The 21,108-nt window shown below is 38.4% G+C and overlaps 1 protein-coding gene across 1 annotated transcript in view; it reads left to right on the plus strand.

Moving 5' to 3' along the window:
• tmod (tropomodulin) overlaps positions 1–21,108 on the plus strand; it is an 84,898-nt gene that overhangs the window by 6,500 nt on the left and 57,290 nt on the right. The window lies entirely within an intron of this gene.

The following is a 21,108-nucleotide window of genomic DNA, read 5'->3' on the forward strand; positions in this document are numbered from 1 at the left end:
GGTTTTCTATTTTTTAGGGTTCCGTACCTCAAAAGGAAAAACGGAACCCTTATAGGACCACTTTGTTGTCGGTCCGTCTGTTTGTTTGTCAAGAAACCGACAAGGTACTTCCCGTTGACGTAGAATCATGAAATTTGGCAGGTAGGAAGGTCTTATAGCAGACATTAATACAGGGGGAAATCTGAAAACAGTGAATATGTGGTCACATTACAAAAAAATTAAAGTGTTTTGAACAAATAATTAGTATTTTCAACTTATAAAGTGAAATTACTATACCAAGAAGGGGTAGGTATCATTCTAAAACAGATTTTTATTTATTTTTATGCATAATAGTTTTTGATTTGAACCCTCGGTGCGCGAGCCTGACTCGCACTTGGCCGGTTTTTTTATCCACAGGATTTAAAATAAAATAAACTAAATCAACGAGGATGAAGTCGCGGGCATAGGTAATAGGTACAGCGTATTTTAAAAAGTCTGCCAAAAAGTGAAAACCGGGTTTTGTATCGTATGTGGTACATACGGTACTGTGTGGAATTTGTCTGTGACCTATTTTCGATAAATGTGCGAACCATCTAGAGCGGCGTTGTTTGTATTGATGTGTAACCATGATTCTTCTCACGATGCATATTGTAGAGGCTTACCAAATATGGGCATAGATATGTTTATTTTTGCTTCATTGAACTATCTATATTATCCAAACTAATATGATATTTATAAATGCGAAAGTGTGTCTGTCTGTCTGCTAGCCTTTCACGGCCCATCCGTTACGTACGTATTACTAGCTACGCGTCTGTGAATGAAACTAAGCCTGCGTAGCCACGAGTCACAATAATTTTCAACCGTGACAAATAATTTTAAACCTAGGCTTAAAATCTGCAAAGCTTAGGTGCGAATTTCTCATCCACTCTTAATCTGAGATCTATAGAGCGCACTCTGACTTAGCTTAGACTTAAGACAGAGTTAAAACGAGACTAAGCTATATCTCTCACATAAATCTGTCTCGTTTTAACTCAATCTTAATTCTTAAGTCAAGCAAAGTCAAAGTGCGCTCTATGGATCTCAGCTTTAGTCTAAAGTCGATTGACTTAAGGTCATTGACCATAACCAGCTGTAAAACATCAATTTCGTACCATAGCTGACCGAATTCGCGCGTTATTCCTCGCCAACGACTTGTCCGACCACATTTAATTATATCCGCTGTGTTCCATTTTCGCGTTGGGGCGAAACGTTTCGCTTCCGCGAGCTGACGCGGACCGATCGTCGATCGCCGCGTCTACACTTGACATGATCGACAATTTGAATATCGAACGCACGCCAATTTGCTTTTTTAAAATTGCATCGCGTTCTGAAAGCTGCATTGAGCTCAAGGATACCAAACACATAATATTTTTTTTTATGTTCTCTTGATCTTCTAAAATATCTCTACAAAAAAAAATGCAAATCGGTCCAGAAACCCCGAAAAAATCGGTGTACATACATTTTAAAAAACAGGCCAAATTGAGAACCACCTCCTTTTTGGAAGTCGGTTAAAAAGGAAAAGGTGATTGACTGCACAAGTGCACACTGACTGATCTATCAACGCACAGCTCAAACTACTGGAGGGGGAGGCATGCATATTAGACATCCCCTAGAAAGGAGTTTTGAAAATTCAACCCCGAAGGGGGTAATTCGATGGAATTACCCCCTTCGGGGAAAAAAAAGGGAATAAAACACTCCGAAAAGTTAGAGGTGAGTGGCCGGGATCGAACCCCCGACCTTCGATTAGAAGGCGGACGTCCTAACCACTAGGCTACCACAGCTTACTATCAGTAATCAGTATAGTCCAAAAATCGCGTCAAAGACTAACCGGCTCGTTGGAAAGCTATCGCCTTTATAATGGGGAGTGCTCTGAAGAGCTTTTAGACCTTATTCCACCCTCATTTTTCTACAACCGCACCTCGCGCCACCGCGAAGGAATTTCACCCTCACCACCTGGGTGTCTGGTGCACTTCGACCGTCCGTTGTGCCACATCCTTCTTTCCACGCACATGCAAACTGTGGAACCTACTCCCATCGGCGGTGTTCCCACTAGATTACAACATGGGGTTATTCAAGGGGCGGACCAACAAATTTCTAAAAGGCCGGCAACGCATTGGCGGTTCCTCTGGTGCTGCAAATGTTCATGGGCGGCGGTAATCACTTAACATCAGGTGACCCGCCTGCTCGTTTGCTCGCTATCTCTATTAAAAAAATAAAAATAAAAATAGCTTGCTTTAATTTACTTCTAATGTAGTGTACCTACCGGTTTTCGTTGGTAAGAAAACATCGATATAAACCCAGCAAGTGTTTCCCGAGTTTATTTGGAATCGGAAATCCGTCACAATCGTAAAATCACGATTCCAATTGGGTCAAACTGAATTTATGACGACGCTAATAAATAGTATTTCGAAACAATACCTACGATTATAGTCCGCGTTTCTGAACTATCCTTTATTGACTGCTTTAATACAGACTTACTGATTTCCGTAACTTCGATGGCGTGGATTTAGTTTTTAGGATTCCGTACTCAAAGGGTAAAACGGGACCCTATAACTAAGACTCCGCTGCCCCTCCAAAATGTCTGTGGTTACCAGAGTGTATCTCGTGATACTTAGTTAGACAGTTGAAATTTTCACTGATGATGTATTTTTTTTTTTTTTTTAAAAGAATATTAGTCATATTAAATGACTAATATTCCCCTTTCCTCTCCAACTAAGCGTCAGGCCCGTGCTAGGAGTAGGCACGACAATAGTTCAACGGGCGGGATTTGAACCGTCGACCTTCCGGTTTTCAGTCCACTCCTATACCGGTTGAGCTATTGAGGCTCATTTCTGTTGCCACTATAACTATTAAAAACAGAATAAAATTTATATTTAAGGGGGCTCCCATACAACAGACATGGTTTTTTTGCCAAGATTCTCAGTCATGACGGACCGACTGGAGAGAGAGTGCAAATCACTGAAAATCACAACACAAAGAGAGACCGGCATTCTAAACAATATCCCTTCATATTCCCATACAAACAACAATGTAATAAAAGCGAATAATAATAGGTATAAATCTGGCGAGTGTTTTATCCCCGAGCTAATAGCCGGCTGGAGTGCGATCAGACGGTTTGTAACGCTCGTCAATTAGGCGAATTCGCACATTTGGCATCCTTCCCGCCAGTTGTTGTGCAGCTAAATGCTTATTCGCGGAATAGACTGCGCCCGCCATGTCCTTATATGGTCCTAACTCGTTTGATCATCAGTACGAACCCAAAACACAGGCCACATTATTTTGGTGTACCTAGTCAAAGCGGGATTTGAATAAAATTACTTATTAAAAACTTATCCCGTTGTCCCAGTTGTCTGTCCTGTTATAATGGGAACAACGGTATTTGAATAAAATGATTGAAAATCAATCCCGTTGTCGGTTGTCCCCGTTCTCTACTCCTCTTTGGTGGGGTCACAATAATTTTAGTAGCGCGTGCGCTATTTCTTTTACTTTCGTGTTTAGTATCTTCCGTCCATGTATATCGATGATTCTGTCTTATTCATCAGCGAGGACGCATTGTACTTAACTATATACCTTATTGTGATAATACGAATGTAACACAAGTATCTATTGGTAACTTGCTGATGGAATTAGAAATATCGTGGGAACTCTTTGATTTTCCGGGATAAAAAAATTTAAAATGGTTCGTAGACAAGGAATAAAACCAGAATTTCCAAAATTTTCTGTATCCACACTACCTAATATTATAAATGCGAAAGTGTGTCTGTATGTCTGTTAGCTTTTCACGGCCCAACAGTTTAACAGATTTTGATAAAATTTAGTAAGAGTCCTGCGAATTGCTATATGTCTCATTAACATCGAAATGACGTCATTTTGTTTGTTTATTGTTATAATGTTTATTCTGAAATCGTTCGAAAGGTTCCTTACTTTGAAAAGCAGTGGTTCGGAAAGTTCATGTATTCTAAAATAACCACAAATCATAATGTTATTAGGGACATCGTGGGCGAGATGAGATGCCTGGCATTTTTGTCCGACGGAAGTTGTGATATATTTCTAGAGTAATGCATGTAATTAACCTTACTGCTGTAGCTCGAAACCTTCTGGTGTATATCATAAATATAATTGGGTATTTGACTCCAACTTTTTTATTACTTTACTATAAACTAGGATAAAAATAATGACATAAACTGAAAAAACTAATTAAATCGATCAAATAATAAAAAAGTTATATCATTTAATTATTTCTGATTAGACAGAGATAGCGCATTTTGACGTCACACCTTACAGTTACTAATGCCATAGTAGCTTCGTGCGGTTTCAGACAAATTTTCGTTTTGCGAGAAAGGGATAGAAGACCCTCCCACTCCAAAATTAAAATGCCTGTAACTTTGTAAATCTTTGTTGGATTTTAATATTTTTTTCAGCGTACGTCATTATTTTTATTCCTAGTTTATAATAAAGTAATAATACTTATCAAATTCAAAAGTAGGAAAATACCCAATTAAAGGGATACCGATAAAATACACTTTATTTAGAAACTAGATGATGCCCGCGACTATACGTCCGCGTGGATTTAGGTTTTTAAAAATCCGGTGGGAACGCATTAATTTTCCAGGATAAAAAGTAGCCTAATGTAAGCTAACTCTGTATAAGTCCCGCAAATTGCTAATGCACGTGGCCGCCATTTTAGTGACGTCAGTACTAGACTGAAGTTTCGAGCTGATAGTTTTTACTTAAATATAGGGTCAAAATGTAATCATTTCGATGTTAATGAGACATGGTTCCAGCGCAATAGTAATTTGCGGGACTTATCCTTACCTTACACTTTACACTTGCATTTAATATTATTTTATTAAAAGTGTGTGTATGTAGGTGTATCTGATTGTCTGTTACCTTTTACGGCCCATCCGCTAAACTTTAATCCGATTTTAACGAAGTGCCTATTAATTAATAATATTAATAATTAATCTAAGCCTTTGAGCTATATCGGTTGCTCTGGTTCTCCGACGAATCACCTCATTGATGATTTGATCACGTAGAGCAACTCTACATAAAGCTTACAAAGTCCTTCGAGTAGATATATTATGTAGATAGGTATAGTACTTTGTACAAGTCATAAACCCTGAATAAATACTAAATACCGAGTGATTCATGTCATCAACTAAACATCAGCTCAACACTCTCTAAATATGTTAATAGGTTCTTTGACTCGGTGAACTTTTTTTTTTCAATGTCACACAAAGTCATTGATAGCCAGAGCTTTCTATCCTAGCTGGTGCTGCCCATACAAACCAACTTCCACCCAAAACCAAGGATCAAGTTTACCCGTCAAGTTTGCAGCGAACTTGAAGCGGCCGTGGCGTACTTGACGGTGTATGGGCCTAGGGTTGCCATCCGTCCGGGTTTCCCCGGATTTGTCTTAGTTAAGAGGGCGTCCGGTGAGCGTCCGGGCAGGGCTTCATATTTTGTAGTCCGGATTTAAAAATGTAAAGTCTTGGGCCGCCCGCCCACGGGCCGCGACACACGCACACGCTACACAGGATTCTACTCTAGAATCCTTCGCTTCACTCTGGATTTCGTTCGGGGGTTAAATAAAAACCCCCTTCACTTCACTTGTGAGACAATCTACTACTGTCCAATTGCGAGTTTATTCATTACCATTACCTACGCTAAGTGTCTTCTATAGTGTTCCGAAGATCCTCATTATTCTCACTACTGAATTTTTTTTCATCCTTGCTAGACAAACTACCAAATCCCCAAATTTTAACCCGTTATTTTCAATAATGCAGGAGTTTTATGATGAGAAGGCGGTTCAGGATGCTCCATCATACTTTATCCATTACTTTATTGGCAAATCATTCATCTTTGCAAAACCAAATACTAAATCCTCAAATTTTAACTCTTTATGTTCAATGATACAGGAGTTTTCACGATGAGTTCAGGATGTTCTACCATACTTTGTCAATTACTTTATTGGATGATGATTGGATGACTCCACTATAATGACGGTTGAAAATCAAGCATTTTGCTATACACCGCGGTGTAGCAGTTTTAACTTTCATCACCTCCACCACAGAAACCAGGCTGAATTTCAGGATAAAAAGTTAATATGATGTTACATCAGTATAAGGGCTATGTCCATACCGAGTTTCATTTGAATCAGATCAGTGGTTTCGGCGTGATGCGAGGTCAAGATACAGACAGACAGACGGACAAAAACATTTCACCGTTAAAGCAAGTGATATTTAATTACTTAAAAACGCACATAACTTCGAAAAGTTACAAGTGCGTGCCCGGGATCGAACCCCCGACGACCGATTAGGAGGCGGACGTCTTAACCACTTGGCTACAAGCTATCACAGCTTTATTCTACTAGTTTGACTATAAGTACTTCCAAGCTCTGAAGTCTAAACAGACAATGCACTGAACAATCACCTCGACATTGGCGCTGTGGTGTCGCCGGTGCTATTTCTGCTCGCGATCGTTTTTCATTTTTGCTCGAGTATGAGGCGATGACGTCACAGTTATGCTTGTCATTGTTACAAGTTGCATCACTGCGTAATTATATTCCGGTTCATTATTTAAAGAGACAAGGAAAAGAAAGAAAAACGTTTATTTCTTAAATTGTGTCACACATCACATCCTATAACTGAGTTGGTTATCCCGGCGCTTCGTCCAGGTATGTAGGTATACACTATACATACCTGGACGATTAGGTATTAAATCCAACATGTGTTTTTAAAAATCACGTGGGAACTCTTTGATTTTTCGGGATAAGAAACCTATGTTACTCTCCGTCGTTAATTATACCCGTGCAAAAATCACGTCGAGCCGATTGATGGATTTATACCTGCACGGATACGTACGTAGCGATTTGCCTCCTCATTTCTGATTCGAACCACTAAGATTTGGAACACCTTCCAGCATCAGTTTTCCCCTCCAATTATAAAATGGGTACTTTCAAGTCAAGAGTGAATAGGCATCTTCTAGGCAATCGCGCTCCGTCTTAGGCTGCATCATCACTTGCCACCAGGTCTGATTGCAGCCAAGCGCAAGTCTATTAATTAAAAAAACCGGCCAAGTGCGAGTCAGGCTCGCGCAATGAGGGTTCCGTACTACAGTCGTATTTTTTCGACATTTTGCACGATAATTCAAAAAGTATGATGCATAAAAATAAATAAAAATCTGTTTTAGAATGTACAGGTGAAGACCTTTCATATGATACCCCACTTGATATAGTCACTCACTTCGAAAGTTGAAAATACTAATTATTAGTTCATGACCACAATTTAATTTTTTTGTGTGATCTAACTTTAAATTCACGGTTTTCAGATTTTTCCCCAAATGTCAGCTATAAGATCTACCTACCTGCCAAATTTCATGATTCTAGGTCAACGGGAAGACCCTGTAGGTTTTTTGACAGACAGACAGACAACAAAGTGATCCTATAAGGGTTCCGTTTTTCCTTTTGAGGTACGGAACCCTAAAAACAACAACAAACCAACACTCTGTCGCATTTATAAAGCAAGGACAAAGTCACAAGCTGTCCAAATAATATAATACTGAAACCAAACAAGCAGGGCCACGAGAAACCCAACGTCCCGTGTTATAGTAATTAAGATAATTAACTAATCAGATCAGAGTAGATTAACTCTACGGTTAATCCTCTTGGCAAAATATCCACCACGTCTACATACCGACAGTGGTGTAGAAGATCCGTTACATATTCTTACTAAGGTTTGCATTGGTTAATACAGGATTATAGATTTAAAGGGATTCATTATAGATCGGTACCTAGTTAAGTGTGCTCTCAAAGAAGCACCAAAATTATGGGACCAGAATAACTACTTAAATAAAATAAAAAATATTTTTATTCAATTAAACTTTTACAAGTATTTTTGAATCATCAGATGAATCTACCCCTGATTCGGAATACCTTTCCTACCGAGAAGAACCAGCAAGAAACTCGGCGGTTGCTCTTTTCAAAGATTTGAAATACAATATTATGCCATGTATAAAAAAAATATTTGCAGTCCTGCGCGTTGCTGGAACGACCTGCAGGTCAAACCCACGCTGTTTGATCATTTAGATAATCTTTCATTGTGTTATATATATGTGATCTAATAATATTATTATGTCACAGCAAAAAAAAAATCAGCGTATAAATACTTATCTGCCTAATCAAAATATATACTACTCGTATCTATGCGACATCTCATTTTATCGTAATATAATACATAATCTATAGCCCATTATAATTAGATTATAGCCCAGCTATAATCGCTTTGTTTATATAATAATATCTCAATTTTGTCTTGATTTTGTTTCTGGGTTGGAATGTTTTTCAGGACATACGTTCCATTTCCTCTAATGAAAAGCCGCAGTCCACACTCAAAACACAAGTCACAGATTTCAAAATAACACTAATTTGACAGCCAACTGACTCGGAGGTCAATGACACGTGACGACGATCACACTTCCTTTAACGCGATCAAGCTATAAATACCTATCTACTATTTACTTAGAATAGAAATAGAAAACTTCAGTATTTATGTAGCTAAAGGCGTTCTTAGGGTCAAAGCAGACACGATTGCTTTGAGCATCAGCGATGAGTTATTTAGTTATTTTTCTAAAGCTTGATGTCGCATTTGAATGCTTCACTTCGTACATCATCAACATCACCACCGTCAACCGATAGACCTCCACTGCTGGGCATACGTCTCTTAGAAATTGATTAAGTTGATTTAGAGAGTCTCGGCCGAAATAGTAAAGAACAGCCTGGTTTAGTTTAGAAGGACACACAGGGAGTGGCTAGCACTCGTCCTTTTAAAATCACTTCGGAAGTTTTGGCTTCCTCCTTCCAATATTACTCGGCCGTAAGTTGTTTTATTTCCGGTCAGGATAGTAATGTACTATTTTCCTCAGTACCTAAAGTAAAAAAAACGTATCGTACTGCTTGCAATATAACCCTTTGCACAACGCGGACTTAGAGTTTTAAAATCCCGTGAGAGTTCTTTAATTTTTTGACGTAAAAGTATCTTTCTCAAAGTCTTTATTCTATACCATTATGATTTCATGCAAAAAATACGTTGATCTGCTGCTCCTGAATTAAAGAACAAACTAACAAAGTAACGAATAAACATGTCATTTTCACATTGATAATGGAAAAAAACCTGTTAAAAATACTTTTATAATATCACGCACATGTCATGTTGTGCACGCCCAATGACGATTATAAAACACTTTTCTGCAGAACTTTAGATTTCTCAATTAAAAGTAGAGATTTTGTATTAATAAATCTGGAGCAACGACCTATTAGAGGTTACTGGAACGTGTTTACAGTTGTTATTAAAATAATGGACGTCTTTGAAATATTAGTCACAGGTCGAAATATATTATCACACAAATTGAATTAGTTCGTTCTATTATAAATCTCTATTGAATAAGGAAAGTGTTGCCTTTGTGTTTTTTATAATTTATCCCGAGTTTTCATTGATATTTCGTACATTTTTGATGATTAGGTTTTCAACATTTGTCACCCCTACAAGGGCATGACAAAACAACAACACGCACAACAGACAGGCCCAGGGAGAAGAAAGAAAGAAGACATAACAACAAAGATCTTTGTCATTAATCGCAGTAACCTAGCAGTAGCGTCTTCATATTGGTCACTCCCAGTACTGGGAAGGGCATGACGTCACGGGCGTCGTTATAGCAATTTTACACCCGACCTACATGCGCTCCCGGGGACGTGACTCACTCCAGAGACCGGTCACTGGACTCATACAAATGAGTGATTGCTTCAGAGGACATTCATCTAGCTGAAGATGAGGATGGTTGTTCAAAGAAAAAAAACCGGCCAAGTGAGAGTCAGACTCGCGCACTGAGGGTTCTATAGTACAATCGTATTATATCGACATTTTTCATGATAAATCAAAAACTATTATGCCTAAAAATAAATAAAAATCTGTTTTAAAATGTAGGTACAAGTAAAGCCCTTTCATATGATACCCCATTTGGTATAGTAATCTTACTTTGAAAGTTGAAAATAGCATTGTTCATGAACACATTTCAATTTTTTTCTTGTGATGTGTCTACAAATTCACGGTTTTTAGATTTTTCCCCTCATGTCTGCTATAAGACCTACGTTCTTACTACATTTCATGATTCTAGGTCAACGGAAAGTTGCCCGCGACTTCGTCCGCGTGGAATTAGGTTTTTTAAAAATCCCATGTGGGAACTCTTTGATTTTCCGGGATAAAAAGTAGCCTATATCACTCTCCAGGTCTTTATCTATACCCATGCAAAAAATCGCGTCAATCCGTTGCACCGTTGCAACGTGATTGAAGGTCAAACGAACAAACCAACAAACAAACACATTTTCGCATTTATAAGAAGAATACTGATGAAGAAACCTATAACGCCTATAACATAACTATCAAAACCTATTTATAAAATCGGTCCATCTATTTCTGTGCCCATTGCATAATGTGTCAGGGCGTACTAATTATATTATTTACGACTAGTTAACCGTAACTGTGTTCGAGGATTTCAAAATTAATTATAAATCTAGATTTTCTAGACGTGTACAATGTTTCGACCTGAATACAAGTGAATGGCAGTTTTTATTTGGTACTAGGTAAAATATTTAGCTCAATAATATTATATTTAGTAGATCCCATTATTTTTTATCCGTGTCGTGGTAGATTGTGGTTGCAATCATAAGATTCCCCAAGAAGGGCTCAGCGGCTAAACTATGAAAAGATAACAGATAGACAGACACACTTTCACATTTATAAAAAAATATAGGCAAGAATAAAAATAAAAACCAATAACAATAAAAAGGGATAAACATAAACGCACACTGAGCTGGAAGTGGGCAAACTGACTCATAATTTACCCAAAAGTGACCCAAAACACGTAGTTTTGACGATTCTGGAGCTTTATTTATTGTTACTGCAGCTGCTTTTCGATTTCAGACGAATACTATAACAAGTTTTTAATACAAACCTGTAAATTATTAATAAAGCATAAGTTCTAATAATGTTTACTTCAAAAACATACAGAAAGGTCGAATATCTTAGGCACGTGCTCAGGTACGAGAAATACGGACTCCTACAAATCATCATGATAAAGATAAAGATTTTGGCGTATTCTTTACAATAACGATATACGAGAAATACGAGAAATACGGACTCCTACAAATCATCATGATAAAGATAAAGATTTTGGCGTATTCTTTACAATAACGATATACGAGAAATACGAGAAATACGGACTCCTACAAATCATCATGATAAAGATAAAGATTTTGGCGTATTCTTTACAATCACGAACTGTACGAACTTTTTAAGGGACTGAATGTTGTTAAGACCATTAAAACTGTCAAGAATGTGATGGGCAGGACATCCGCAACGTACTTACGGACGACACAAGAGCGCCGAAAAAGTTGTTGAACAGCAAACCAGAAGGCCGTAGAGGTCGAGGAAGACCTAGAGGTCGGTGGATAGATAGTGGAGAAAGACATCAGGGTTTTGGGGGTTCGGAGCTGGAAGGAAGCTGCTTCTGACCGGTCCGATGGCGGAGTTTGCTTGACCAAGCCAAAGCCCAATCAAGGCTGTAGTGCTTTGTTGATGATGAAGGGTACAAAAAAATACGATTATTTGTATTTATCAGTTCCAAACATGACATTTTGCCTTTTTGACGTGCAAATATTGTATGATGGGGAAAATTGCTGGGAAAACACCGTAGCTACGCAACATCCGTGAGTGGATGGGAATCCTGAGTCGCCTCACGAGGAAACAGTAGAACAGAGTATTATAGAAAGGACTAGCAATCTTTGCTAGTAGTTACCCCAAGAAGAGCAGGAAATAAGTAGCTGAGACGAACTGTCGGACGAGGTAACACCCTAGAGGATGATTTTTCATTGATTTGGTACGGAAACCTAAAAACAGCCAAGCAGACATTTTATAAAGCTCTGATTAAGAGTTTATTAATATAAAAAGATAGCCCTAAAATGCAATTACACCATAAATAATTAATTACTTATTTTATCTTACCATTTGGTACAAAAAGATAGAAACTAAGTAACTGTTCTAAAAGAAAGTGACATCGGCAGAAGAATGGCGGACAAAAAATCGATTTTTCTCTTTCTCCCCTCTTTCTCAAGAATCGAAACCAGAACATTGAGGCATCATACGGCGGCGTTTCCACGTAAATTCGTTTTTACTGCATTGGCAGTAAAAGATGGTGATAAATCTTTAAAAAGAACCGAAGATTGCGAGTGCGCTCGTAAAATTGCGAATTTGTTGGCCAGCCAAATTCTCTCTAAACTCGTTAAGCCCTTAAAGGATTGTAAACCCGATTTGTAAGACACATTCATTGCCTTTCTGAAATCGGATAAATTTTAAAATTAATAAATTCAAATACTTGGCCCGATAATTTGGGGCAAAAAAGGATTTTAGTGCGGCAGCCTCGACCCTTGACAGCTTTTCTTTACCTCAGCAAACTTACTTTTTCTTGTTCCTTATGCAATGCTTTCCATTGGTACCTACCAATTAAATTCGTTTGGATATCAGAATTGCTTAGGTTGCCTAAACCATTTAAATACGTAAATCGTGACTTCGTCACAATCATCGCTTAGCAATTAATAATGAAAATTAAAATCTGGCTCCATTTCACAATCTCTCTAGCTAGATACATAATGCAACACAGGCAGGTTTGAAATCCAATTTTAAGTTATCTAGTATTGACCTTATATCTATCCCAAAACTTCTCCCCTTTAAGGAGTAAAATTTCTAATTTCTAACATATTTATTTTACTATCCGTCTATTTAATTATGAAAGCATGCATACCTACGTATGGTCAATAGGCATGCATGTATTTCAGTTATGCATGTTACGACATGGTTACGACGTTAGTATTAATCATACGACTTTGGGCGTGTCAATGCTCTGATTGATGGGACGGGAAAGGTTATTGGCACTGGATGCCACGTGGTTTGATTTATAGGGGTTTGCGACACTTTTCACTAAGGGCTTGGGCAGACACAACGTGTGTCGGAAACGTGTCGTACGTAAACGTAGGTTGGGTTGAAAGAAAGCAGCTAAGTGGTTTAGACGTCGTTGGCTTCCTATTTGAAGAGTCTGGAGTTCGATTCCGGGCTCGCACCTCTAATTACTTTAGCACTGAAATATCTTTTGCTTTAACGGTAAAGGAAACGCGTCGTGAGGAAGTTTGCATGTGTGAGCGTTCCCCGTAATGTTATCAAAAGTGTGTGAAATCTGCTAATTTGCACTTGAACTATGCTCTTTCTCATTCTGAGAGGAGACCCATGCTCAGTAGTGGGCCTGGTTGATGAGTTCAGATGGTGATGATGATCATACCAGATAAAGCTCGGCATGCGTTGCAATGCCTCTTTAATTTTCAAGCCGTAATAATATTATAACAAGCAATTAAAATCACTGGTGAAAATGACCTAACTCCAAAAAAGGAAATTTAAAAAAAGGGGATGGTGTTATTAAAATATGTGGTTAAATAGGCATTGGTTACACCTGTGTAATATTGGTGGCTATAAAATGTAAACATGTTGAAAAGATTAAGGTGTTATTAATAATAAACCAGAAATCTCCGTACCTACCTAAAAGGCATCTTTCGAGTGCTTATTTTTTAAACGGGAAAGTGTATGCCGAATGGATTTTATATCATGCCTAATATCTTATATCCATTGCTTTATACATTTAATTAGTCTTAATTAATTAACAGAACCATGATTTTTTTAAATATCTGTAATAAATCAATCACCGAAATTAGAACAACATACTTCGACATGAACCTACAGCCGGTAGTTCATTACCCGCTGGATAGATGGCGCTACCCGTATTAACATCTCCAGTACAGATGGTAATCTGTGCATAGAGCTACACGTGCTGGCTACGTCACTCCCGCGCAGCTGTCGCGAATCGAGATACAATTTACCGCCAATCGCCATTATGACGAGCGACGGTCTTTGTCCGCCTACGTCGAAGTGCAAAGACACTGTTTTTTAACAGTCTCAGTAAAGCTCATTTTGTAACGGTAAATTTTGTAATGTAGGTAGGTGCTGTTTTAGTTTCCGCTATATAAAAATTAAGCCGCTGAGGTAGGTAAGTAGTCACATAATATGACATACTCTGTTAAGGTACATAAGGTACATAGAATAAGTTACATAGGGACAAAGTAGCGCGTTTTCCGCTGTTTTAACCAAGTTCGAGAAATGTACTTACTTCCATACTAATATTATAAATGCGAAAGTGTGTCTGTTTGTTTGTCTGTCTGTCTGCTAGCTTTTCACGGCTCAACCGTACAACCGATTTTGACTAAATTTGGTACAGAGATAGCTAATTGCCTCCCAGGGAGGGACATAGGCTACTTTTTATCCCAATAAATTGAAGTTCCCACAGGATTTTTAAGAACCTAACTCCACGCGGATGAAGTCGCGGGCATCATCTAGTTGAAAATATTTTAAGAGAAGTTTCCCTAGCACGCTCCCCATAGAAACGTAGTTTGGTTTTTCAATTTGATTGGTTTCACATTCAAATGAAACTCAGTCTTAATTGAGAGCCAAACTAGATTGTTTGGAGCGCATTACGTACCTATTAACTCCTCTTAAATATATACCCACCATTAAAATAAAGAGTAATTAATACCTACTAAGACTCACTCATTCACTGACTTGGTTCAACAGTGATTAATTTTAATTCACAGTTAAATATTTTGATTGGGTGTTGAAACGAGGCCGACCCGCCCTCGTAGAAATAACAGAAGAAATTTTATGACATGTATCTAGCGCCCTATATCATTGATAACGAAGCAATGATAGCTTCAGTGTATTACTCCCTAGAGTCAATTAATCTCTGTGGTCATAAACGCCGTGCCAACGACGGATTAGCCAACTCATATTGTTCATAACAAAGAATTCAGTGCCAAAGTAAAAGTTGTACGCAGTTGCAGATTTTTTTTTTTTTTTTTTTTTAATAGATATAGCGAGCAAGCGAGCAAGCGGGTCACCTGATGTTAAGTGATTACCGCCGCCCATGAACATTTGCAGCACCAGAGGAGCCGCCGATGCGTTGCCGGCCTTTTAGGAATTTGTTGGTCCGCCCCTTGAATAACCCCATGTTATAATCTAAGAAATGAAAGATTTGCTGTGGCATGCTCAAAATACTTAAATCCTAATTAGTATCTGTGGTTATTAATTTGCCAACAATGGATTAGCTACCTAATATCGTTCAACATTACAAGAAAAGGGGTGTCAAAGAAACAGTTTGAAGTTGAACGCAATTCCAATACCATTGTGAGAGTAAAATCAAAAATTAAAAATTTTGTTCTTAGGTCACTTTAAGTCTGAAGCCTGAGTATCATTTTGATAAACCGGGGCTAAATAAGAACATAAACGTTACTTTTACCTAAGTAATAATTATTATTATAATTCGTAACTAATTTAACGAATTACTTACCTAGATGAGACAAAGAAATTAGGAAGACAAAGCCATCACATTGCAACCGCAAGAGTTCCGCCTCATTAGCAAAAAAAAAAGATTTTCTTGAGAAAGGCCATGTCATCACATGTGAAAATTACGATGATTGTCTGATTATGTAGGGAACTGCAGATGTTTATAAAAGAAGATATTTTTAGAAGCACAACAAGGAAAACAACTAGCAAGCTTTCAATGAGTCACAAGACTCATAAGCTCACATTCGCCAACCATTCTCCGTGAGAGCGATACGTTTGCTACGTAGGTACGTGGTACCGCGGTGTAGCAATCATACAGACAGTAAATGTCTTAGCCGCGGTCTGTATAGAACCTGAGAGCTTGATGTAGAAGCTAGTCTTAGCGCTGAAACAAAATTACGTAGCATATTCCCCTATGCCATACCTACTTGATTTATGAGAACATCAATTATGTCCACGTCACGTCTTTGCACGCTGGCGTTGACAGTTTTAATCGCGGAAGGCTGCCAACGCCAATATAATGTTTAACTTTAAAAAATATAACAAGCACGAGTTGCAGGTCTAGCATGATTTCATACCATGCTTTATGTACTGGGTTCTTGTCTGAAGTATGTACAATAAAATCAGGGTAACAATTGTGATTTTTTCATCAGTTTTATCTTAAAAACTAGTGCGTGACATGCCCAAAAATCTAAAAAGATGATAAAATTGACTGTCTAAGAAAACTTTTGACGTAATAACTAATTTTCGTATTGTTGGTATACGTAATGTATATTATATATTATGATACTTTATGTTATGTAAATTCACTGGGGTTACTTATTTTATTAAAATTTTGGCCATCGTGTGTAAGCTTCGAGCACACTTGATTCAAATTAATTGCAATCCGCGATGCCCGCTTCGCTTGACCACACCGTTGCTCTACGAAAGTACTTTGACGACTGTATGATTGCTAAACTGTGATATTACAGAATTATACTTACTCGTACATAATATTTGATTTACTTGCTATTTGTCGTAAATAGTCGACGCGTGACACGCTGATAAACGGTCTTGCGGTGGTAAAATTAATTTTCTTCTTAATAAGATAGCACGTAGTTAGTAATAAGATAGCGAAAATCGGAACTAACGTTGCCGACTGCCGTCAAGTGTCCCCTTTGTTCTTGTTTGAATATTCTAGCATTCTCAAGTGCCAAGAGAGCCTTGTCCCACTGTACAAACTTTATATTCACACGGAGATAAATTAATACGGGAGAAATCAACTGCAACAGACCTGCTGAGCTTGTTTTTGTTCGTGCTAATTTCAGAATTACTACCTACCTATAGTGGGAACGCCCCCCCCCCCCCCCCACCCGCACAGCTCCTGCACTAACCCGGTGCGGAATAGCGCGGGTGACGTGCGGAGGTGCGGGGCATCTCCCCGATTGCCGTCCGCGTATACGGATTTTCATACGGTTTTAATCAATAGAAAGAGGTATTATTTTACAAAGTTTTTAGGAAGGAAAGGATATAGTTTATGAACATTTTGCGAATAAAGCTACCGATAGGTATGATGATCACTTGCTTTAACGGAGAAGGAAAACATCGTGAGGAAACCTGCCAGAGACTTCTCCATGATGTTCTCAGAGGTGTGTAAAGTCTGCAAATCCTTATTGGTCCAGTGTGATCCTAAGCCACAGACCACCACCTATAGATGCCTAATAGCAGGACACCCCCGATCGCCAAGCTTAGGAGTTAGGCAGTTGCTTAGCATAAAAGTCAGCCCACGCCCGTTCGGTACCCTCATTCCGCAAATATGAATACTCTAGCTTATGCTCGTGACTTCTTCCGCTTGGATTACACAAATTTCAAACCCCTATTTGACTCCCAGGGGTTGAATTTTCAAAAATAATTTCTTAGCGAATGCCTACGTCATAAAAGCTATCTGCATGCCAAATTTCAGTCCAATCCATCCAGTCGTTTGAGCTGTGCGTTGATGGATCAGTCAATCAGTCAGCCACCTTTTCCTTTTATATATTACTAGCTTATTTCCGCGACTTCGTCCGCGTGGACTACACAAATTTCAGACCCCTATTTTACTCCCGGGGTTGTATTTTTGTAGTGGAAGTCTGCAATGTGGATGTGGTAGAGAATAGAGATGGCGTCATATTATTCATCACTCCCGATAGCAATCTCGAAAGAATTGGCCTAAGTTCAAAAGCTTTTAATTAAAAATAATTATTAACAGTTGTGTTGTTTTTAAAGCGTTTCAGTTTTCAAGTAAGTAATTAAGACCTCAAAAAAGTCAAAGGAAATGACGGATTCCGTTTTTCTCTGGGTATTTATTTTAAACAAACGCTAATGTGCACATGACATGCCAGCTAACCATAGAAAAATCATGAGGAATATTGCGTTATTTCAGAATTCCAATGTCACTTCGGATTTTACAAACATCATCATCATCATCAACCCATCGCCGCTCACTACTGAGCACGAGTCTTGTTAGAAAGAGAAGAGTTTGGCCAAGTTTTTTTTAAATTTATAGACTAGCGCTTGGAATCAGACCTGGTGGCAAGTAATGATGCAGCCTAAGATGGAGCGCGCTTGCTTAGAAGATGCCTATTCACTCTTGACTTGAAGGTACCCAATACAAGCATGCAGGTTTTCTTACGATGTTTTCTTTTTACCGTTAAAACAAGTGATTTGAACATACTTCGCGCATGACCATCATGATAAATTTCCTTCATCATCATGAACAATCGATAGACATCCACAGCTGGTGGACATACTCGTAGGTCTCTTGTAGGGACTTCCACACGCCGCGCGCCGTGGTCTTGCGCCGCCTAAATCCAACGGCCCCCTGCGACATGTCTGATGCCCGTCCGTCTTTAAAACGAAGTAAAACTTTTTTAGGCGAGGCGTGACTTCATAATCTATCTAAGTACATATTACAAATACTATATTATATTTATTTTAAATTAAATTCACAAATAACATGTACCTAGCTGTACATCAATGGCTGGCAGAGATTGATACGCACTCGATTTATCGAAACAAAAGGGTGAAACTGCCTTTTCTGACTGACTGCCATCTCTATGCCATGCCATAGCAGTATATTCCGTGGTCGAGTAGGCTGCAGTGATGTTTTGCAGTGTAATTTCATCGAGTAGGAAAAGTTCTTGCTGTAACATAAATAATACATCAAAATCGCTCTCAATGCAAATGTGGTTGGGAAATCTGTTGAAGTGTGTACGACTTTCCATGGAAGTGAACATCTTGTTAATATTGATGTGACCTAGTATCACGTGCCGATGATTTTCTTACTGTATTAATTAACGATTATGCAGAATTACACACATACAGTGCGTTAGGTTATCTTGGCGCGTGGCGAAAATCGGAACTAACGTTGCAGAGTAGGTACATATAAACATTCGAAGCCTTTGTTCTCCAATAGCGCCCCCTGTCAATGTCATTCAAGTGCCAAGAGAGCCTTATCGCACTGTACCTACACACTACACACAAAATGCGTATCGCGTAAACTGTAAAAAAAATATTTTTTAGGGTTCCGTATATCCAGAGAAAACAAGGAACCCTTATCGGATTCATTTCTTTGTGTGTCTCTGCTTATTTGTCTGTCTATCGTGTCAGTCCGGGGTTCGAGGCTGGGAGTGCACCTCTAACTTTTCGGAGTTAGTGCGTTAATGTACTTAACTTGCTTTAACGGTGACGGAAAACATCGTGAAGAAACCTGGATGCCTGAGAGTTCTCCATAATGTTCTCAAAGGTATGTGATGTCTGCCAATCCGCACTTGGCCTGCGTGGAATGCAACTAAGGTCTGTCAATGCTGCGCTTTCTGGTGCAAGGTCTGGACTCTGGAGGTGCTGGAATGGTCCAATTCCTTGAAAACTCAACATCGAAATGTGTCCGCTCATTGCCAGTTCAGCTTCGAACTGAGAAATGGGGAATAAAGAAGGAATGGAACTGAAAAAAGAGCTATAGACTGAGAAAACTAGTGAATCAAAATCTAAGATGTAGATAGTAATCTAAGATGAATATAATATAATATGAAACTCAGCCTTGTGTTTTTTTAAACACCCACAAATTTAATATTTTCGCAGTTTGCAAGCAAAACCAAATATATTTAACATTAAAGCAAAAAATGAAATGTGGCTTTGGGCAGGTCAATGTCACCAGGTGTAACATATTATTATGAAGTCTCTTAAGACTTCTTCACATTATAAGAACTTCTTACAAGAAAACACTCGCCAGTTAATTCAGTCTGTGGTTTCGTCCACAGTGGTCATTATATGGGTACCTTTTTTTGTTTTTTTAAAGAATATTAGCCCTGTTAAATTACTAATATTCCCCTTTCCTCTCCAATTAAGCGTCAGGCTTGTGCTAGGAGTAGGTACGACAATTTATAGTGCAACGGACGGGGTTTGAAACGTCGACCTTTCGGTTTTCAGTCCGCTCCTATACCGGTTGAGCTATTGAGGCTCTGAGTCAAGAGTAAATAGGCATCTTCTAGCTAGGCTTTTTCCAATATTGGCTCAACCGCACTTTTCTTATCCAGCTCTTTCGCACACCTCCTATAGCGCAGGTTCATATTACGTTATGGATATGCATTGATGAGGTCTAGGTTGGAAAATAATCGCCCAAAAGATACCTTAGATTTAAAGGTGCTCAAGGTTTCTCATCATCGCAAATAACTAACGGACAGAAGTAGCGATTCAGAATAATATTCAGAAAATAGCGTTAAGGAAACGGGCTATACTGAATCGCTGCAAAAAGTCCTAAAAACCTCCCTATAATGTCTATAAAACTCGCCATGGGCGACCTCCCTATAATGTCAAAGAGTTCTTCAAATCTCATAATGTAAAGGAGCTCTTATAAGACGAATGTCTGCCGCCAACGATCCTTCATTTACCTAATACATCCGCTTATCATGAATATTATGCTTACAGGTAAGTCACCACTCACCTTGACTGACGTCAAACCGTAAAATGGATGCTACTTCTGGAGCCCCGGCCCGTGGATTAGCTTTGATTTTTACTAGGTAGGTATCTAATTAATATTTTTGTTTGCAAAACTGATTTACTTTAATCACTGGATCGTGACATCTTACAGTTAATATTATAGTCAATGTTGTACAGGTCATAGAGGTATAAAAACACTGCTTACTTTAGTTGAATGTCTACCCTGACATCGACCCCTATACACATCACTGAATATGGTTAATGACTCATTCATTCACATTCTAAGATGGAACGTGCATTTTTAAAACTTTCAGTTTTACCTGCATAATATCCAGAGAAATCCTCAATTTTCTTTTATTTATCATCTGTTAGTCAGCGATATTACATAAAATAGGATTAAAATCAAATTACCGTTTAATCGTTTACAAAAATGCCAAAATATGGCAGATATGACCCATATTCGAGCGTCCCAAAAACATTTTCCGCTCTAGCACAAAGTTAACAAGATGCAATTTTGTGTTACACTGAACCGTTACTAGGAAATCTTGTAATTTAAATGACTGCTTGCATTCGATAAAGGACTTTATCAATGTGATGCTAGAATTGTTAATCGCATGAAATCTTACGGGAAATGTGGTACAGA

This window comes from Maniola hyperantus, chromosome 12, assembly GCF_902806685.2.
Source record: "Maniola hyperantus chromosome 12, iAphHyp1.2, whole genome shotgun sequence".
In the NCBI taxonomy this organism is placed as follows: Eukaryota; Metazoa; Arthropoda; class Insecta; order Lepidoptera; family Nymphalidae; genus Maniola; species Maniola hyperantus.